The following is a 21364-nucleotide window of genomic DNA, read 5'->3' on the forward strand; positions in this document are numbered from 1 at the left end:
TTATATGATGGTAAAGATGAGGATGGCTGAAAGAGGCTAATCACAATCTTGTTTCAACTTTTTTTCTTTCCTAACTTTCCTAACTTCCTAATTTTTCAAACCTTTTCTTTTTTTTCTTAAAGATTTTATTTACTTGAGAGAGAGAGCATGAGCGAGAGAGCCGAAGCAGAAGGAGCAGCAGAGAGAGAGGGAGAAGCAGGGGTCGATCCCAGGACCTTATGACCTGAGCTGAAGGCCGTTGCTTAACCGACTGAGCCACCCAGGCACCCCTTTCAAACCTTTTCTAACTAACTTGTTGACTTACTCCTTTCTAGGTATTGCTCTACTTCTCCCTCTATGAAATCATACTACAGTATTTTAAACTCCAATTTCTCTAAATGGTTTATTTAGTTCATCTCCTTCCTCTCCCCTTGTCAATAGCAACAAAAGTTTTATGAATAATAGCCCATAGCTACTGTTTTCTCAGTAAAGACTTCAAAACTGAAACACATTTATATTTTGTAACTTTGTCTACAATAATATGTATTCCATAATAAATTATTCTGGCATTCTTCTTGGTTAGTCGTTATATTTTCCACTTTCTTTTTCTTTTTTTTTTTTTAAGATTTTATTTATTTATTTAATTGACAGAGAGAGAGAGTGAGAGAGAGAGACAGCGTGAGAGGGAACACAAGCAGGGGGAGTGGGAGAGGGAGAAGCAGGCTTCCAGCTGAGCAGGGAGCCCAATGAGGGGCTCGATCCCAGGACCCTGGGATCATGACCTGAGCCGAAGGCAGTCGCTTAACCAACTGAGCCACCCAGGCGCCCCATATTTTCCACTTTCAACAGTAAAAGTTTCTGTGTTACCTGATAAGTAATATCATATGCCATCTTACAAATTTTTTAAAAATCTACTTTCAAGGTGTAGCATATCCTTTTTTTTTCTTCTTTTGTGGTCCTTAAGAGTTTGACTTTAAAAACTTTTTTTTTTTTTTTTAGTTTTACTTATTTAAGTAATCTCTACACCTCACCTGGGACTTGATCTCATTACTCCAAGATCAAGAATCATGTGCTCTTCCAACTGAGCCAGCCAGGTCCCCCAACATTAAAACTTTTGATACCATATTATATTACTACAACTGTAGGCATAAATAAAATATCCTGGTACATTCCTATAAATCAGGTGAAACTATTAGCATGATAAAAGATATTCTTTTTTTTAATTTTTAAATTTAAATTCAATTAACATTTAGTATATTATTAGTTTCAGAGGTAGAGTTCAGTGATTCGTCTTTTTTTTTTCTTAAGCTTTATTTATTTATTTGAGAGAGAGAGAAAGAGCACAAGCAGGGGGAGCAGCAGAGGGAGAGGGAGAAGCAGGCTTCCCGCTGAGCAGGGAGTCAGATGTGGGGCTCGATCCCAGGATCCTGAGATCATAACCTGGGCAGATGCTTAACTGACTGAGCCACCCAGGTGCCCCTGATTTATCAGTCTTATATAACCTCCAGTGCTCATTACATCACATGCCCTCCTTAATGTCCATCACCCAGTTACCCTGTCCCCCCATTGCCTCCCCTCCAGCAACCCTCGCTTTGTTTCCTATGATTAAGAGTCTCTTATGGTTTGTCTCCCTCTCTGATTTCGTCTTGTTTTATTTTTTCCTCCCTTCCCCTATGATCCTCTGTTTTGTTTCTTAATTTCCACATATGAGTGAAATCTTACGATAATTGTCTTTCTCTGTCTGACTGATTTCACTTAGTATAATACCTTCTATTTCCATCCACGTCATTGCAAATGGCAAGATTTCTTTTTTGATGGCTGAGTAATATTCCACTGCATAAAAATATACCACATCTTCTTTATCCATTCATCTTTTTTTTTTTTTTAAAGATTTTTTATTTATTTATTTGAGAGAGAGAGAATGAGAGACAGAAAGCATGAGAGGGAGGAGGGTCAGAGGGAGAAGCAGACTCCCCGCTGAGCAGGGAGCCCGATGCGGGGCTCGATCCTGGGACTCCAGGATCATGACCTGAGCCGAAGGCAGTTGCTTAACCAACTGAGCCACCCAGGCGCCCCTATCCATTCATCTTCTGATGGACATCTGGGCTCTTTCCATAGTTTGGCTATTGTGGACATTAATGCTATAAACATTGGGGTGCAGGTGCCCCTTCAGATCACTACATTTGTATCTTTGGGGTAAATACCTAGTAGTGTAATTGCTGGGTCATAGGGTAGCTCTATTTTCAACTTTTTGAGGACCCTCCATACTGTTTTCCAGAGTGGCTGCACCAACTTGCATTCCCACCAACAACGTAAGAGGGTTCTCCCGAGAAAGGATATTCTTAATCTGTCTGTTATAAAATATTAATTAACAGTTAAAGTATGGAAAACTATGAGTATACTTTGGATTCTTACATTTGCTAAGAAAATTTGACTTTAATAGAAATTCTCAAAATACATACAATTTGTCATATTCTACCTGTATGATCCTCCCCTCATTATTGAACAGTAAATATGGTCCCATTATCCCATAATATTATTTTGCCAAAATTGTACTCAAGGAGAGTACAAAGGCCTCAAAACTCTTTAGATCTTTCTTTAATCCTCAACCTTTTTCTTATGTACTGGATTTCCAAAAAGCTTTCAAACATGCTTTAACTTCTATTATGTTAAATCACCACTATCACCACCCACATACTCTTAGAGCAGTGTTTCTCAAACTCACCTGCACATTCGTAACATTTAGGAAATTTTAAAAATGCTTATGTCTGGGCACCACCCGAGACCAATTAAGTCAATATCTCTGGAAGAGGAGCCTTACACTGATATTAAAAGCTATTCAAGTAATTCTAATTTACAACCAACGTTGAGAAATACTGGCTTATAGCTACAACCTTATCTCTCTGCTTCCCTGAGCAAGCAAGCTTCTTTAAAAAGCTGTTTACACATTGTGCACACTGAGATGTGATACCATGAAAAAGACACAGTGTGGCTGAGAATGTATAAGCTCAACCTAATCACACAAAAATCATCAAATTTAAAATGAAGAAAATTCTATTTAAAAAAGGAAATGGGGGATTCTTATTCTTCAAAAAAAATGCCAGTATCATGAAAGACAAAGAAAAGCTGTGGACATAGTTGAGATGAAAGAAGATTAAAACAAAATGACAATTATATGGAATACCTGCCCGTAAACTTGACTTTGTACTCAGTAGACAAAAGAAAACAGTCTACAAAGGACACTACTACATCAACCAACACAGTTGTCATATGTACAGTAGGTTAAATAAAGGTGTCAATGTAAATATTGATAGTTACAATTATAATTGATATTTAAAATTTATAGTTGCTATATCAGTTCTGTAAGAAAATATTTCTATTCTTAGGAAATATGCAGTGGAGTATTTAGGATAAGGGCCATGATATATGTAATTTACCCTCAAAAAATTCAGAAAAAAAATTATTCATGCATACACACACAGAGCTCGTGACAAAGTGAAATGGGATAAAATGTTAGCAGTAGAGAAATCTGGGAAAGATATATGAGTATTCTTTGTGTTATTTTTATGTTTGCAACTTTTTCTTTTTTTTTAAGATTTTATTTGAGAGAGTAAGTGAGAGAGAGAGAGAGAAAGAGCAGGGGGGGGAGGGAGTAGAGGGAGAGCTGAGCAGGGAGCCCAATGTGGGGGCTTAATCCAGGACCCTGAAATCATGAGCTGAGCTGAAGGCAGATGCTTAACTGAGCCACCCAGGTGCCCCTATGTTTGCAACTTTTTCTAAGTTTAAGGTCATTTCCAAAAAATGTTTTAAAGATTTCTCCATTTCCTCACCTCCCATTTCCTCACCTCCCATTTACTCTGTTCTAGCTTCTGCACACTATTCTTTACTCTCATTAATGACTTTCTTATTCTTGATCGAGTAGAAAGTTTTAAGTCTCCATCTTGCTTGATCTTTCAACAGCATTTATACTGTTGATCACTCCTTCCATGTTGAAACACTTCTTTCTCTAGCTTTTAACTTTTTGGGCGCCTGGGTGGCTCAGTCGGTTAAGCATCTGACTTCGGCTCAGGTCATGATCCCAGAGTCCTGGGATCGAGTCCCGCATTGGGCTCCCTGCTCAGCAGGGAGTCTGCTTCTCCCTCTTCCTCTGCCACTCCGCCCCCCACTTGTGCTCTCTTGCTCTCAAATAAATAAATAAAATCTTTTAAAAAAAATAAAAGAGGGCGCCTGGGTGGCTCAGTTGGTTAAGCAACTGCCTTCGGCTCAGGTCATGATCCTGGAGTCCCTGGATCGAGTCCCGCATCGGGCTCCCTGCTCGGCAGGGAGTCTGCTTCTCCCTCTGACCCTCCCCCCTCTCATGCTCTCTCTCTCTCATTCTCTCTCTCAAATAAATAAAATCTTTAAAAAATAAATAAATAAAAGAAACACTTTTTCCTTAAGCTAGTTTCCATTACTCTATTGTTGCCATAGTCTCTCTGTTTTCCTCTTACCTTTTTGACCACCTTGTCTCAGTTTCTTCCTGGGAAGGCAGGATTTCTTCCTCTTTAATGAAATTTCTTAACAGAATAAGTCTGAAGCCTCTTCTCTTCTCACTCAACCCTCTGTACTCCAGGCAATCTCATTAATTCTCATGATTTAGATGATCATCTATAAACTGATGACTAGAATTTAACCTACCGCTCCTACATTACAATCCAAATATATGACATTTCCATACAGATATTTCTAGGCATCATAAACATAACATGACTAAAATGAGTCTCTCCTGGTTTTCTTCCATTGTTTTCTATCTTTTTATGTACCACCACCATCCACTCAGTCACTCTAGATCTGACATGCTGTCTACCCAACATTTCTGCTTGCTGGTGTCAAAGCCACCTAAAACCTAATATGTACAAGACTAAATTCATAATCGCCTCCTTTAAATCTATTCTTATTATAATAATCTATATCTTACTGAATAACAGTACTGTACATCTAGTTGCACAAACCTATAACCCAAGAGTCATCCTTGATACTTTTCTCTTTCTTATCCCCTTAGCCAAGTATAGTGGGTTCAACTGTGTCCTCCCAAGAGATATGTCCAGGTCCTAACCCCTAGTACCTGTGAATGTGACTATTTAAAAAAGGATCTTTGCAGATGTAATTAAGGTAAGGCTCTTAACATGAGATCATCCTAGATTAGACTTCTCCCTCTCCTCATAGAGCTAATAAATAGATATGATGGGTGTCCTTTAAAAAGACAGAAAAAAAAAGACACATAGAGACATGGGGAAGAAGGCCATGTGAAGATGGAGGTAGATATTGGAATGACATGTCTACCAGCCAAGGAACACAAAGAATTACTTACAGCTAGGGGCACCTGGGTAGTTCAGTGGGTTGAGTGTCCAACTCTTGAATTTGGCTCAGGATCATGGGATCAAGCCCTGCCTCAGGCTCCATGCTCAGCAGGGAGTCACTTGAGATTCCCTCCCCACTGTGCGTGCTGTCTCTCTAATAAATAAGTAAATAAATTAAAAAAAAAAAAAAAGGAATTGCTAACAGCTACCATAAGTTAGGAGAGTAGTATGAAGTGAATTCTCCCTCAGAGCCTTCAGAAAAAATCAATCCTGCCAACACCTTGATTTCATATTTCTGGTCTGCAGAACTTTGACAGAATAAATTTCTGTTGTTTTAAGCTACCTAAGTTTTGGTAATTTGTTATCACAGCCCTAGGAAGCTAATACACAAAGAAGTTATTGAAGTCTGTCTTTTGTATCTCCTATGTGTCTTGTATTTTTTATATAAAATGTTTTTATTGTTCTTTTTAAAAATATAATACGGTGTTATCAACTGTAGTCATCGTTTGGTTTATGTTAGATCCTCTGAAATTGGATAGCTGAAAGATCCTTACACACTTTCAGCTATAATATGAATAAAGTCTGAGGATCTAATGTAAATATTTTTTTTAATTTTTTTTTTAAGATTTTATTTATTTATTTGAGAGAGAAAGAATGAGAGACAGAGAGCACGAGAGGGAGGAGGGTCAGAGGGAGAAGCAGGCTCCCCGCTGAGCAGGGAGCCCGATGCGGTACTCGATCCAGGGACTCCAGGATCATGACCTGAGCCGAAGGCAGTCGCTTAACCAACTGAGCTACCCAGGCGCCCTAATGTAAATATCTTTTAAATTTATTCACTTCACACTATATCCACCTACCCGGACTAAATTGCCATCGTCTTTTCCTGGGTGACAGAATTAACTTCCAGCTGGTCTCCCCACATTCATTTGGGGGCACATCCAAACAATTCTCCATGGCTGCAGCCAAAGTACTTTTTTATGAACACAAATCTGATCATGTCACTGCCCTGCTTTTTTAGTGAACATCATGTTAACCTTTCAACCTTTTATTTATTTTTTTAAAAATATTTTATTTATTTATTTGACAGAGAGAGACACAGCAAGAGAGGGGACACAAGCAGGGGCCGAGGGAGAGGGAGAACCAGACTCCCTGCTGAGCAAGGAGCCCGATGCGGGGCTCAATCCCAGGACCCCGGGATCATGACCTGAGCCGAAGGCAGACGCTTAACAACTGAGCCACCCAGGCGACCCCCTTTCGACCTTTTAAAATAAACATTTCTTCCTCAATTTTCATTGCCCTATTGTCTCCATTTTTTTTTTCTCCTACATTTTTGGCTATATTTTTCTGAGTATACTTAGGGAGGGTTCTTCTTCCTTAATCGAAATGCAATGGCTTCCTATTCTCTTAAGACCAAAGACAAACTCTTTTCTCATGACCTACAAAGCTCTTCACAGTCTATGTACCTATCTAGCCTCCTCTCCCTCTTCTCTCCCCAAAATCCCCGGGCTTTAGTCATACTGATCTTCTTTTCATCCCAGCTACTACAAAACTTCTTCTGCAAGCTCATATATCTAGGTTGTTCTGCATAATGACCTGGGATTTTTGTTATACTAACTTTTATCTGTCTCTCCAGCCTCATTTCTCATTTCTCTTCTCCCCACTCATCATGTTTCAGACACATTGCTCTTTTCTCTGTTTCTGAAATTATGTGCAAAGCCCCCTCTCCCTAAGGGTCTTCATGTATGTTGGTCCCCCTGCCTAGAGAGGTCTCTTCCCCACCTTGATGACCTGGGCTAACTCCTACTCTTTCTTCAGGACTCAGTTTGTCTGTCTGTCTATTATTTTTTAAATAGGTTCCACGCCCAGCATAAGTCTAACGTGGGGCCTGAACTCATGACCCTGAGATCAAGAGTTGGCTACTTAACTGACTGAGCCACCCAGGTGCCCCCAGGATTCAGTTTTAATGTTACCTCCCCAGAGAACTCTTCTCTGACTTTCCGTCTAATTGATTAGACTTGAGTTATATGCTTTCAAAGCACCTTTTTTCTTTGTAGCCACTGTCAACAGCTCCAATCTTATAGCATTCTGGACTGGCATTTGTATACACACACATAAATAAATAAATTTTTTTCTCTTTTTTAAAGATTTTTTTTTTTTAATTTGACAGAGAGAGACACAGTGAGAGGGAACACAAGCGGGAGAGTGGGAGAGGGGGAGAAGCAGGCTTCCCGCGGAGCAGGGAGCCCAATGCGGGGCTCCATCCCAGGACCCTGGGATCATGACCTGAGCCGAAGGCAGACACTTAACTACTAAGCCACCCAGGCGCCCCGATAACTAAAATCTTTTTTTAAAAAATACATATCTAGTACCCAGGAAATTCCCAACTCAATAGATTAAGCATATCTATAATCCTCAAGGCCATTGTTCAGAAACTGCCTGAGGCTGATTCCTATTTATACTCTTCAATGCATACAATTTCATCTTCATGGATAAATGTTTAACCTAAAGATGACTTGTGTTGTATGAGTAGGCACTAGTGAGATCTAAAATAACCATAGGTTATCCTTACTATATAATGATCTGAAAGCTTTGATGAGCTTATGAGGTTTGATGATAAACTGATTAGATTTTTTTTTTTTTTTTTTTTATTCATGAGAGACAGAGGGAGAGAGAAAGGCAGAGGGAGAAGCAGGCTCCCAAGGAGCAGGGAGCCCGATGCGGGACTCGATCCCAGGACCCTGAGATCATGACCTGAGCCGAAGGCAGACGCTTAACCATCTGAGCCACCCAGGCGCCCAGATGATAAACTGATTAAACAAAAATGTGGTCAATATGTTCATCTGGAAATCCACTGAGAAGACTCAGAATAAATTTGATATCAAAATCTAAAAGAAAGTTCTGTAAAGCAATGGGAATGAACAACCTTCCATGGGACCATGTGACTTGGATTGGCACTGAAATCATCTTCAATGTCCACAAATGGTTTAAATTCCATGCATGCCTGGTAAAGCCTCAGCTGGTAACAGGGGGTGAGTAAGTCTACGATTGTGGATTATAGCTAGATAACAAGTATTGAAAGGATGTTTATTACAGATTAACTCAGCAGGATAAGTTATGTGTGGGAAATAAATGATAGTAAAATCACAAAGCAGCTGCTGTTTGGTAAACCACAGAGGGACAGCCACAAACCAAGAGACAGATGAAATGCTTTAGAAATGCACACTGATCTTCTGGAAAAGCAAACTGATGGCACATATTAAGAGGCACTGTAATCCTACTCCTGGGAATCTATCATAAGGAAAATCATTCAAAAGAATAAAATAAAAGCTATACAAAGCTGCTTATAGCAACATATTTAATAGTTAAAAATTAAAAATTACTGAAATTGTCGGGGTGCCTGGGTGGCTCAGTCAGTTAAGCATCTGCCTTCGGCCCAGGTCATGGTCTCAGGGTCCTGGGATTGAGCCCCCACGTCTGGCTCCCTGCACAGTGGGGAGCCTGCTTCTCCTTCTCCCTCTGCCCCTCCCCCTGCTTGTGCTCTCTCTTGCTCTCTCTCAAATAAATAAATAAAATCTTTAAAAAGAATTACTGAAATTGTCAATAATACAGGAAGTGTAGGAAAATCTAGTATATCAGTGAAATAGGCAGATGATTAAAATGATAAAAATGCAGACATATGGATAAATTTTATAAAGTAATATTAAATAAAAGGTAGAGATATACAATTACATATCATAATAACAGTGATGTATAAAACTGCATTTCTAGCTTGATAAGGCCACAAAGGATAGACATGAAAGAAGACTAATGGAGGTTTTTAAAATTTTTATACCTTCCTTTTTATGAAATTTAAAAAATTGATTCAGTGGTAACCCTCTACAAGAATGCTCTTGAGGGCGCCTGGGTGGCTCAGATGGTTAAGCGTCTGCCTTCGGCTCAGGTCATGATCTCAGGGTCCTGGGATCGAGTCCCGCATCGGGCTTCCTGCTCCTTGGGAGCCTGCTTCTCCCTCTGCCTCTCTCTCTCTGTCTCTGTCTCTCATGAATAAATAAATAAAATCTTTAAAAAAAAAAAAAAAAAAAGAATGCTCTTGAAATTGTTTCCATATACATGCCATAGCTATGAGTTATGACAAAACAAGAGTTGCAAATATTTTTTATGCTACTGGAGGGCATTCAGTTACATTTGGAAGAAAAAGCATCTATAAGCATTTATTGAGGGGCATCTGGTTAAGTGGCTCAGTCTGTTAGGTGAGAGACTCATGATTTCTGCTTGGGTCATGATCTCGGGGGCATGAGATCAAGACCTGCATTAGCAGGAAGTATGCTTGAAGTTCTGCTTCAGATTCTGCTTGAGATTCCCTCTGCCCCTCCTCTCTCTCTCTCCCCCTCATAAAGAGGAGAGCTTTTAAAAAAAAGCTATTGACAGACTCACAAAAACAGTGACAGGTTCTGCAAATAGTTGCTACTGCTATAATCAAATGAGAGTTTTTGCATAAATTCGGCATAAGGAGGAGAAAATTTGTCAAGTGTTAGTATTTTCAGAAATGTTTGGGGCCAGACTTGGAGTAGATTAAATATTTCCCTTTATATTTCAATGATGTCTTTATTTTTATTACCAAAGTATAATAGGAAGCCATTTTATAATAGAAAAGAATATAGAAAACAAATTTTTAGGTATTTTTAAGCTATTCTTAACGATTTCAAATTACTTTTCTTTGACTAGTAATGAAGCTGAACCTGTCCCACACCTCACCCCTCTCCCATATTACTTAGCCATTTACATTGCTTTCTTCTTTTTTTTTTTGCGACTAAGTCAAAAATTTATTTGGTCCAACCTATTTCCAGTCCACTTTAGTGACTAGATAATCCTAAGAAATATTTGTGAATTGAAAGGGGACCATGGAGAAGTGTATAAATTATGAGCTGAAAGATAGTCTTACAGTGCTTTATTTATTTAAGATTTTATTTATTCATTCATGAGAGACAGAGAGAGAGAGAGAAAGAGAGAGGCAGAAGCAGGCTCCCAAGGAGCAGGGAGCCCGATGCGGGACTCGATCCCAGGACCCTGGGATCATGACCTGAGCTGAAGGCAGACGCTTAACCATCTGAGCCACCCAGGCACCCTACAGTGCTTTAAATGTTTAGGGAAAGACAACAGAAATCTCCTTTAGAAGATACGATTATCTTTAGGATATAAGTGTATGTTGTGAATTCCTGAAGGGAATGTGGTCAACTAAATCTGTGTCTAGGCTACTGGGGGAGAATAGTACCCTGGTGGCTTGCTCACAATGGGTATGTGAAGGATAAAAGGGATAGAAGAGAAAAAAGAATTGAATAGAAGAATCCAGGACGCACTGTTAGAAAGCAGTAGGGATAAAGTAACCATAGAACAGAAAACCTCCGATATCTGGAACTATCCTGGAGACCCAGCCGGCATGACTTAGTCAAATCAAGTGCACATGTAACCTATGACCCAGCAATTCCACTCCTGGTTATACCCTTCAAATGAATTTTCTCAGAGATCCCTAAGAGGACATGGTAGAGGATGCTCATTAAAGTGTGTGATTTTTTGTTAAAGTGTGTGATTTTTTGTTTGTGATTAAAGTTGTTGTTGTTTGAGGTGGAAAGGAATTGGAGAGAGTCCAGTTGGAGTAAATGTATAATAAGTGGTAGATGAACCATGATGGAGAACAATGCAACAATTTGTAACAACAGATTAGATACACAGAGCAACCTGGATGGATATTAAAAACATAGTGTCAGGGCACCTGGGTGGCTCAGTTGGTTAAGCGGTTACAGTTACGAGTCTGCCTTTGGCTCAGGTCATGATCTGAGTCCTGGGATTGAGCCCTGTGTCAGGCTCCTTGCTCAGCTGGGAGCCTGCTCCTCCCTCCAGCTTATGTTCTTTCTCTCTCTCTCTCAAATAAATAAATAAATCTTAAAATAAAAAAACCATAGTGTCCAGTGGAAAAAGAAAGGAGAACAATACAGTGTCATTTACATAAATTAAAAATACCTATACACAAAACAGAAATGTATCCTTTTTACAAGAACACAAATAAATTTTTAGAATCTATGTTAAATGTGTTAAAATCGTTGTCTATGGAAGAGAGAAAGGAATTGCTGAAAGGAAATAAAACTGAATATAGTACCAAATAAAAAATGCAGCTGAGAGTCTTTGCATGAATAAATGATGATAATGTTTTAAGAACTGAGGAAGTTGTTAATGATCCTCTGCATTCAAGGGGAAAGAAGGAAAAGGAAGAAGGAAGCAAGAAAGAGAGAGGAAGAAAGCAAGCAAGCAGGAAACTCTGACCAGTAATAAACCTGTGCTTCCTTTGATCACAGGGCTTTGTGCATGCTGTTCCATCTGCTAGAAATTATAATCACTCCCCACACCCCCTACCAGAATTACCTATTTTCTTCAGATCTCAAGTCATCATTCCCTCAGGAAAAGCCTTCAGTGACCTCCCTGACAAGGCCACATCCTGCTATTATGATAGGTCCTAACACTTAATACTTTGACACTAATTACAACTAAAGTTATAGAATTTGAAAACTTCACATTGGTTAGTGTGATTCTTTAATATCTGCTTTCTGCTAGCAGACCACATACTCAACTAGGGCGGGGATGGTATCATATTCTTTTCCTCAGCCCCTAACATAGTGGTTGATATAGAACAAGTGGCCAATTTATATTTGTTGGATAAGTGAATTAATAAAAGGATAAATGAATGAACTGAGAAGAATCAAGATAGGAAAGGAGAGTAAAAAGTGGAAGGACTGTGCAAGAAGCCTCAGAGAAGTTCTTGAAAGTATTTGCCAAAAAGAAGGAGGGAATGTTTCTTAAGTTTACCACACCTTTTCCATGCCAGGTGTTATATATACATATTTCACTCACAGGCATTGTTACCTCCGTTTTAAAAATTAGTAAAAACGAAGTCTGTCTGACCTCCATGTTTGTGCTTTTTTTCCATGTATCATTGAGGATGTGGAGATGAAAACTGTAGGAAATAAGAATATTCACCACAAACATTGACTAGGAGGGAAAGGAAAGAAGAGACGGAGAGAAAGCAAGTGTTTAGCAGCAATGACCACCGAAACAGTACTTCTGACCTAAAACCAAAAGTAATCTACTGGAAAGAGCTCACCCTTTGGATGGAGAGTAAGAGTAGGCCAAAATAGGGGTGCCTGGGTGGCTCAGTCAGTTTCGGCTCTTGGTTTCAGCTCAGGTCGTGATCTCAGGGACATGGGATCAAGCCCAGTGTTCAGCCCCACATCAGGCTCTGTGCTGAGTGTGGAGTCTGCTTGAGATTCCCTCTCTCTCCTCCTCTCCCTCCCCCTCTGCCCCTCTCCCTGCTGGCTCTCTTTCTCCCTCTCTGAAATAAATGAATAAAATCTTAAAAAAAAAAAGAAGAAGGCCAAAATAATATGCACTATAATCCTGAAATTTTAAATCTAGATGCATGGGTCTCACACTGAAGCCTTTAGGGACCAATATGGCTGATGGATAGTAGACAAGGAAGTAGTGGGGAACAAGAGAATGCATACTGAGTGTGTGCCCCACCTAAAGGCATTCAGAAATCAATTAAATATATCACACACATACACAGGCACACTGTTTTAACCAAACACAATAATTCCACTGGCAGAGTGTGGGTCATGGGCCTCAAAGAGTTTACGCCTCTGTGATTGCTCTAAATTCTAGAGAAAAGAGCTGACCATGGCAAAAAACAAACAAACAAAAACAAAAATCAAAAAACAAAAACAAAGGTAATAGAAAACATTATTCTAAACCACAGTATTCAAAATTTACAATAATCAAATGGGGTACATGAGTCTATTCTTAGGATTCATCTTAATTCATCAGTTAAATTTAACTCAACAAACCAGTAAATATTATTTGTAGATAAAAAATAATGACCCAGGTGTCAAGGGTTACATGATGGAATGAGTAACCATCTCTGTACTTCCTTATTTCTCGGTTCAGATCCTACGAAGTTTCAAGAGTGGGCAGTCACATGGTTACAAAATAACCTCTCTCCTCTGCTCAGAAGAAAATCAGTCCCTCATTTTGTCCATGAATTACATCTCACCTCAGGAACATTCAGCTTTAAACTATCATAGTCTTATAGTGTCCTGTGTTCAAAAAATGCATCTTGCCTACCTACACAAAAAGTCCAACTTCTTTAGTCCCGACTGACAGGAAAATAATTTGTGTTTGAATTTCAGTGCCCACTCAGGTCCTAATAAAGATGCTTAATAAATGTTCACTGAACCCAACACTGATTTTTTTAAAGATTTATTTATTTTAGGGCACCTGGGTGGCTCAGTGGGTTAAGCGACTGCCTTCGGCTCAGGTCACGATCCTGGAGTCCCGGGATCGAGTCCCGCATTAGGCTCCCTGCTCAGCGGGGGGGTCTGCTTCTCCCTCTGACCCTACCCCCTCTTATGCTCTCTCTCTCAAATAAATAAAGCCTTTATTTATTTGAGAGAGAGCGAGAGTGAGAGAAAGAGCATGAGTGGGAGGAGAGGCAGGAGGAGAGAGAGAGAGAATCTCAAGCAGACTCCCTGCTGAGCATGGAGTCCCATGCTCCCAGGACCCTGAGATCATGACCTGAGCTGAAATCAAGAGTTTTTTTCCTCTTGGTTCCTTCACATGGTCTTATCTCTGAACCTGTATCCTAATCTCCTCTTCTTATAAGGACCCCTATTTTTATAAGGATCAGGGCCTACCCTAATGACCTCATTTGATCTCTTTAAAGAACCCATCTCTAAGTATAGTCACATTCTGAGGTACTAGGGGTAGGATTTCAATAATATGAACTGGGGGGGGGGCCCAATTCAGCCCATAACAGGATTAAAGAATCAGTGTTTTCAATTCCCGCCCCAAGTGATTCCAATGTGCAGCTATATTTGAGAGTCAGTACCCCAGGTAGGAATCTCAAACATGGCTGTATTAGAGTCACCTGGGTAGCTTAAGAAGAGTAAAAAAACACCAATGCTTAGGCATCACCCTCAGAGATTTGATTTTAACTGTGTGGGATGGGGTATTGTTAGTCTCCCAAAGTTCCCAGGTGACTTAAATAGGTAGCCAGGTCTGAACACCACTATATGACTAGATCTTAAAAGGTATTAGAGCTTTCCCCTTGCTCTCTTGGATAACTTGCTTTGGGGGAAACAAGCTGCTATGTCATGAAGATACTGACGCAGTCCTAAGGAGATGTCCACATAGTGAGAAACTGAAGCTTCCTGCCAACAGCCAGTAAGGAACTGAGGCATTTTGCCAAGAACCATATGAGTGAGCCATCTTAGGAGTTAATCCTGGAGCCTCAGTAAAGTCTTCAAATGAGTGCAGCCTTAACCAACACGTAGACTTCAACTTCCAGAACCAGAACTATTCTGCTGAGCCACTCCTAAATTGCAAACCCACAGAAACTGTGAAATAATAAATGTTTATCGTTTTGAGTTGCCAAGTTTTAGGGTAACTTATTAAGCAGAAATAGGTAACTCATATGCCCACTAAAACTATAACTCTATTATGATATAAATAGACATCCTTAAATTACGTTTAAAAACTAGCTACTTTATAGGAGCCTGTCCCTTCCAGTTACATCCTTCCCCTCCTTCACGTCCCATTTTTGCTACCTCCAGAAGCCACCAATTTCCTTTTTTTCTGGGCGTTAAAAGGTCCCAAATAGAATATTAAAAAGCCTCTTTTGCCCCTAATGGGCCCAAGAAAGAGATTCCTTAGGGGCAGATCTTTTATCTTCTTTCTGGAGTGACAGTTGTAGGAGGAGATATTTTAGATCATCCAGGCCTCTCAAAATTCTATTCATAAATGTCCACTTATTTCATTTATGTATCCATTTATTCACCCAAGGGGATTTTAGCAGCAGCAACTTGGAAAAGAAAAGCAATCAGAAACTTAAATGCCACATAAGCAGGCCTTCTGTGTGTATGTGGTAAGCCCATGAATGAAGTATTTCCAAACTCCTAACCAGAGGGAGGACTTGAGCTTTGGTGATAGGTGTAAGAGGAGAATATTAGAATAAGCAGGGGCATGTTGTGGGAGGTGTGAGATGACCTACATGTTACTTTAGATATCAGTTTCACTCTATAGTCCCTTCCCTGCTCAGGGATACTTCCCAGCAGCTTTAGAATAGAGGTCTAGAGACAAAGTGTCCTTGTTTTACAGAACATTCTTTCATAGAGAGCTCCTAGCAGAGTCTGGTACAAGGAGGGGAGAGAGGAACGGTTGCTGCCAAAGGGACTATCAGAAACTGTACATGACATTGTGCATGGAATCTACTTCCCCTTGCCTAGAGATTTTGGAAAGCCATGAATAAATAATAGCTCTGAACAACTAATACAAGAAAGAAGAAATGTGTTATAAGTTTAATTTATCAACAAAAATCCTAAGTAGAAAAGAACGTATATCAAAACCCTAGGAAGATCCTCTTTAATTTTTTCCTGTTCTATAATATAGCAGATTAGGAAAATGAGTTTAAGGCATCTGATCCCCTTTGCTGAAAAAGCACTCTGGTGGAGCTAGCATTTTATTACATTTCCCACCTGGAGAAATGCAGACTTTGTTACAATATACCTAATCCTCAGATTCATTAACTTTAAAATGGAGCTAATATTTATCTCATAAGGTTATTGAGGATAAAATGAAATAATTTGTACTAAGGGAAACATAAAAAGTGCTTAATAAGTGGTAAGTCTTAGGTTGGGGTCCTCGAATTTGACCCTGAGTCAAGGTCTTATGGGTTGAATTTTGTGCCCCCCCATAAAATGATAAAATATTAACCCTCAGTACCTATGGATGTGACCTTATTTGGAAATAGGGGTTGTGCAGAGGTAATCAAGTTGAGATGAGGTCATTAGCGTGATTCCCTTAATCCATTATGAGGGGAAGACAGCCATATGAAGACATAGACACAGGGAGAATGCTATGTAAGGATCGAGGCAGAGATTGAAGTCTTGCACTCACAAGCTGAAGAATTCCTAGGACTTTTAGCTGTCACCAGAAGCTAGGAGAGTAGCATGGAAGAGATTCTCCTTCAGATCCCTAAAAAGGAACCGACTGTGCCAACACCTTTATTTCTAACTTGCAGCCTCCAGACTGCGAGAGAATAAATTTGTTACATCACGCAACTTGTGGTACTTTTTATGGCAGCCCCAGGAAACTAATACACAAGAATCTCAGTGCAAGCGGTTTATTTCAAAGAAGAGTCCAGAAACCATTGATAGAAGGGTGGGGAAGTGAGACTGGGAAGAGAAGGACAGTGAGAGAGTGGGCTGATGAGTAGGTTAGCTTTGTAGGTGGAGTTCATTCCTTCTGTGGATCTCTGGGAGACAATGTAGAAGATGCCTCAGAGTCATCCTACTTCTGTGGAATGAGGACACTGGCATACTGAGCAGTAAAATATTGGTGTTTTAGTTTTTGATGGCTGTTGTGACAAATTGCCACAAATTTGATGGTTGAAAACAACAGAAATTTATTTTAAATTTTTTTTTTTTTTTTAGGAATCTCTACACCCAATGTAGGGCTTGAACCTACAACTCTGAGATCCAGAGTCACATGTTCTACCTGAACCAGTCAGGTGCCCACAAAATTCATTCTCTCACAAGTTGAGAGGTAAGAAATCAGAAATCATTATCACTGAAATCAAGCTGTCAGCAGGGTTGTGCTCCCTCCCAAGAATCTAGGGGATAATCTGTCCCTTGCCTCTTCCCCTTTCTGGTGCTGGGGCATTTCTTGATTTGTGGCTACATCACTACAATCTCTGCTCTGTAGTCACATTGCCTCTTCCTCTTCTATCTGTGAAATCTCCCTCCTCCTAGCTCATACACAGACACATGTAATTCCATTTAGGGCCTACCTGGATAGTCCAGGATAATCTCCCCATCTCAAGATCCTTAATCACACCTTTAGCCATCTGAGGTAATATTCACAGGCTTTAGGGATTAGGGCCCAATATCTGGGGAGGACATTTTTCAGCCTACTACAATTGGTGTATTTATCCTTCAACTTCAATTTATCACTGCAAAGGCTGCTCTCAGGAGTGAAAATTCTTTGGCACTTCTGGCCTGCTTTGCAGGGTTTGTGAAAAAGTCTTCAAGTGAAAAGTTGCAAACACTGTAGAGGACTTTTTTCTGCATGTGTGTAATAAGTGCTGAAAGGGTGTTGTTGGGATACCAACAACATTTGCTATATTATTATTTTTTGGCATCAGTCTTTTGTTTACAATTTTAATTCCATAATTAATCATTATGGTTATTAGTTATTTTAAGCTAATTTCCTGATGGGTCACAATAAAAATTATTTGCATTACCTGTGTGATCTTGCTCAGAAAATATTATCCCATCTCTACGAACTTTGTCCTTTCTATAAGGGTCCATTTAAGTATTCATTGCTCTGTCATTTCTTCCCAAGCTTTTCTTTCTCTTTTAGCACCTATAAATATTTTTTTAAAAAATAGAAGAGAGGGCGCCTGGGTGGCTCAGTTGGTTAAGCGACTGCCTTCGGCTCAGGTCATGATCCTGGAGTCCCTGGATCGAGTCCCGCATCGGGCTCCCTGCTCAGCAGGGAGCCTGCTTCTCCCTCTGACCCTCCTCCCTCTCATGCTCTCTGTCTCTCTCATTCTCTCTGTCTCAAATAAATAAATTAAAAAAAAAAAAAATAGAAGAGAGAGAGCACAAGCAGGGAGAGCGCCAGGCAGAGGGAGAAGCCGGTGCGCACGCAGAGCAGGGAGCCAGATATGGGGCTCTATCCCAGGACCCTGGGATCATGACCTGAGTCGAAGGCAGATGCTTAACTGAGCCACCCAGGTGCCCCTACAAACTCTTCTATTAATCTCTATTTGGTCATGCATAATTATCTTTCTCAACTATATATACTTTTTTTTTTTTAAGATTTTATTTATATGATAGAGACACAGCGAGAGAGGGAACACAAGCAGGGCGAGTGGGAGAGGGAGAAGCAGGCTTCCTGCTGAGCAGGGAGCCCGATGCGGGGCTCGATCCCAGGACCCTGGGATCATGACCTAAGCCAAAGGCCCACGCTTAACCGACTGAGCCACCCAGGCACCCTATATATACATTTTTCTCAACTATATTTTGACGTTGCTAAAGGAAGAGGCCATGATACATATATTTTCAAATTCTTGATGTCTGAATTTTGGAGATTTACATTTATAATCTGGCACCATTTAGTAATTTCTCATTAGGAAATATGACATCTCCTTTGAGCTTATTATGTGCTTTTAGTTTCAAGGTCCCTTGTTACAACTTATATGAATTATCTTGTGGGACAGGAACACCAGAAGCCTTATTGTTCCCTGCCTATTTAGTGACATTTTTCAAATCAGTTTATTATAGAGAATGGCCAGGAAAGCCCTAGCTTGTGTCCCAAGATTTCTGGAATACTGGGATTCTAGCTGTGGGTAAATGAATGAAATAGGAAATCTTGCAAGAGGCCCAAGTAAAGAAAATAGTTTGCTTTTGAACATGGTGACTTAAAGTTCTATGGTAACTGTGTGGAGATGTCCTGAAGGAGGTAGCTATAAAATGGAAGCTTGGAGGGAAAGGTATGGACTGGACAAAGGATTTGGAAATCTTTCTGCAATATGTAGATGGATGAGATCACACTGGAAGAGCAGGTAGAATCAGAAGTAGAAAGGTGGGCCCAGACCAGAACCCTGAAAATCACCTACATTAAAGAGGCATGAGGAAGAAGGAATGCAGGTGGGACAAGAACCCAGGGAAGAGGCTGTTAGGAGAGCCAAGGACACTGACACTGTAATGTAAGAAAGAAGAAATGTGTAGCATCAAATGTAGTGGAGAAATCTAGTGAGGTTAAAAAGAAAAAAAAAAGTAAAAAGAAATGATATAGCTTAGTGCACACTTAAAAAAGAAAAACATTTTGGAGATTCTTAGTGACCCCAACGAGAGCGACAGTGGAATGTTATGGGCAGATCCAGATGGGTTCTTAATAGACTCATAGGAATCTCTGAGTACAATCCCTGTGAAGCTAGTTTGGGGTAGCCCAGGGACACTTAGCCCAAGTGTTCAGGAAAGCTCTGGAGGATCCAAGAGGACCTTGAAATCACGCTGTCAGCAGGGTTTAGAACTCAAAGTTTAGAACCCAAACTGAGGAGTGCCTGGGTGGCTCAGTAAGTTGGGCGTCTGCCTTTGGCTTGGGTCATGATCTCGGGGTCCTGGGATCGAACCCTGCATAGGACTCCCTGCTCAGCAGGGGAGTCTGTTTCTCCCTCTGCCTCTCTCCCCATGCTCATGCTCTCTCTCTCTCAAATAAATAAAATCTTAAAAACAAACAAACAAGAACCCAAACTGAGTTTAGCAGTGGGTTGAGCTAATGGGAAATGACACAAAGCTGGAGACCATAGATTTGAGAAACCATTAAGATTAAATTAGTAGGAATCATGTAAACTTCTATTTTTAAGTTTGTGTTCAAATAACAGATTGTTCAAATTCAAGATGGGAGGGATTTAGCTTGGCAACAATTGCTTAAAAATGATCTAGGGATTCAAGCTGATTATAAACTTAACATGGGCCAAGCATATGATTTAATTCCTCAAGAAAATAGCACAAACTTGGGCTGTGATAATAGAAAAGAGGAAGTGGAGACACCAGAATACTAGGGTTTTTTTTGGAAATAAGGACAAGTAGGAAAGGAGGAAAATGAAACAGCAATTAAAAGTAGATAGAGTCAGGGGGTGCCTGGGTGGCTTAGTTTGTTAAGCGTCTGCCTTCAGCTCAGGTCATGATCCCGGGGTCCTGGGATCGAGTCCTGCATCGGACAGGGAGCCTGCTTCTCCCTCTCCTCTGCCCCTCCCCCCCACTCGTTTTCTCTCTCTCTCTCTCAAATAAATAAATAAAAATTAAAAAAAAGATAAGTCATTAGAAAGAAAATTATGGAAGAGACTTGAATGTGCTAATAGGTTGAGGGGAAGTATCCACTGGAGAGGGAAAACAGAGAAGGGTTAATTAGTGATACAGGCATCTTGATAAAGTTGAGAGAAAAACCGAAGTGGGGATGCCTCACCCTTGGAGAGACTGGAGGGAAGGCTGGAAGGATGGGAGTGACCAAAGATAAGATAGCTGTTTGGGAAGGGATTGTTAGGCACTTGGGAAGAGCACAGGCCGTTTGTTTGATGAAGTAATACTCCAGTGGGACAGGCTCTGCTGTTTCTGACAGTGTGTGTGTGGAAGGAGAGAGCACAACGGGGGAAACTGGTGAACTTGGAAGGGAGGGAAAGAATTCCAGACAAAATGGGATTCTTGGTCTCTGAAGTGGAACCCAGAAATTGGCAGTTTTCTTCTCAATCTATTTAACACTAACACCCACCAGGGAGCTCAGACTTCTGAGCCTGTCTCTCCTGGCTTAGGGCTGCCGGGTCAGGTCTCAGTTGAGAGATGTGCTCAAGAATCACAGACTTTATTTCTTTAAAAAATAAACTCAAGTGGAATTCTTAAATTTATTCAGGAAAAAAAAAGTCCTTGAGGGACAAACATTTTGAAAACCACATTTTTGCAGTACATAAATCTTCCTGTTGGAATTAAGGACTTTGGCGGAATTAATAAGCAGACAGAAAAATTTACACAAAGGTAATAGTTGCAAAATATTGAAATGCAGAGTCTCACCGACACACCTCTTTATCAGACAATGGTTAAAATGAAGGCAAGAAATGTTTCAAAATAAAATACCAAGCATTAAGAGAATTTTGAGCTCCGGAGGGTCAGGAGAAGTCATTCGCCATTCCACAAACACGCCCAGAGAGCCCGTCGAGGGGGCAGGCATTACACAAAAGGAATAAACCTTTCCTGCCCTCAAGCCTGGACGGAGGAAAACTAACTGCAAAAGTCATTATCTCTGACAGAAAGATCAGATACACTGCGTGAGGACAGGTACGACGTGCAGTAAGGTGATTGATAAAAATCAAGCCCTTTCGTTCTGAAAGGTGGAGCCCGACTTCTCCAGGACTTAAAGGAAATTGGGCGACAGGACACGAATCA

At 40.3% G+C, this 21364-nt stretch overlaps 1 protein-coding gene across 2 annotated transcripts in view; it reads right to left on the reverse strand.

The window, feature by feature from the left end:
- Nucleotides 1-21364, reverse strand: part of TBC1D12 (TBC1 domain family member 12) — a 123142-nt gene that overhangs the window by 101659 nt on the left and 119 nt on the right. The gene's annotated exons all lie outside the window — the stretch shown is intronic.

This window comes from Leptonychotes weddellii, chromosome 6 (genome assembly GCF_054177405.1).
Source record: "Leptonychotes weddellii isolate Sample4059 chromosome 6, ASM5417740v2, whole genome shotgun sequence".
In the NCBI taxonomy this organism is placed as follows: Eukaryota; Metazoa; Chordata; class Mammalia; order Carnivora; family Phocidae; genus Leptonychotes; species Leptonychotes weddellii.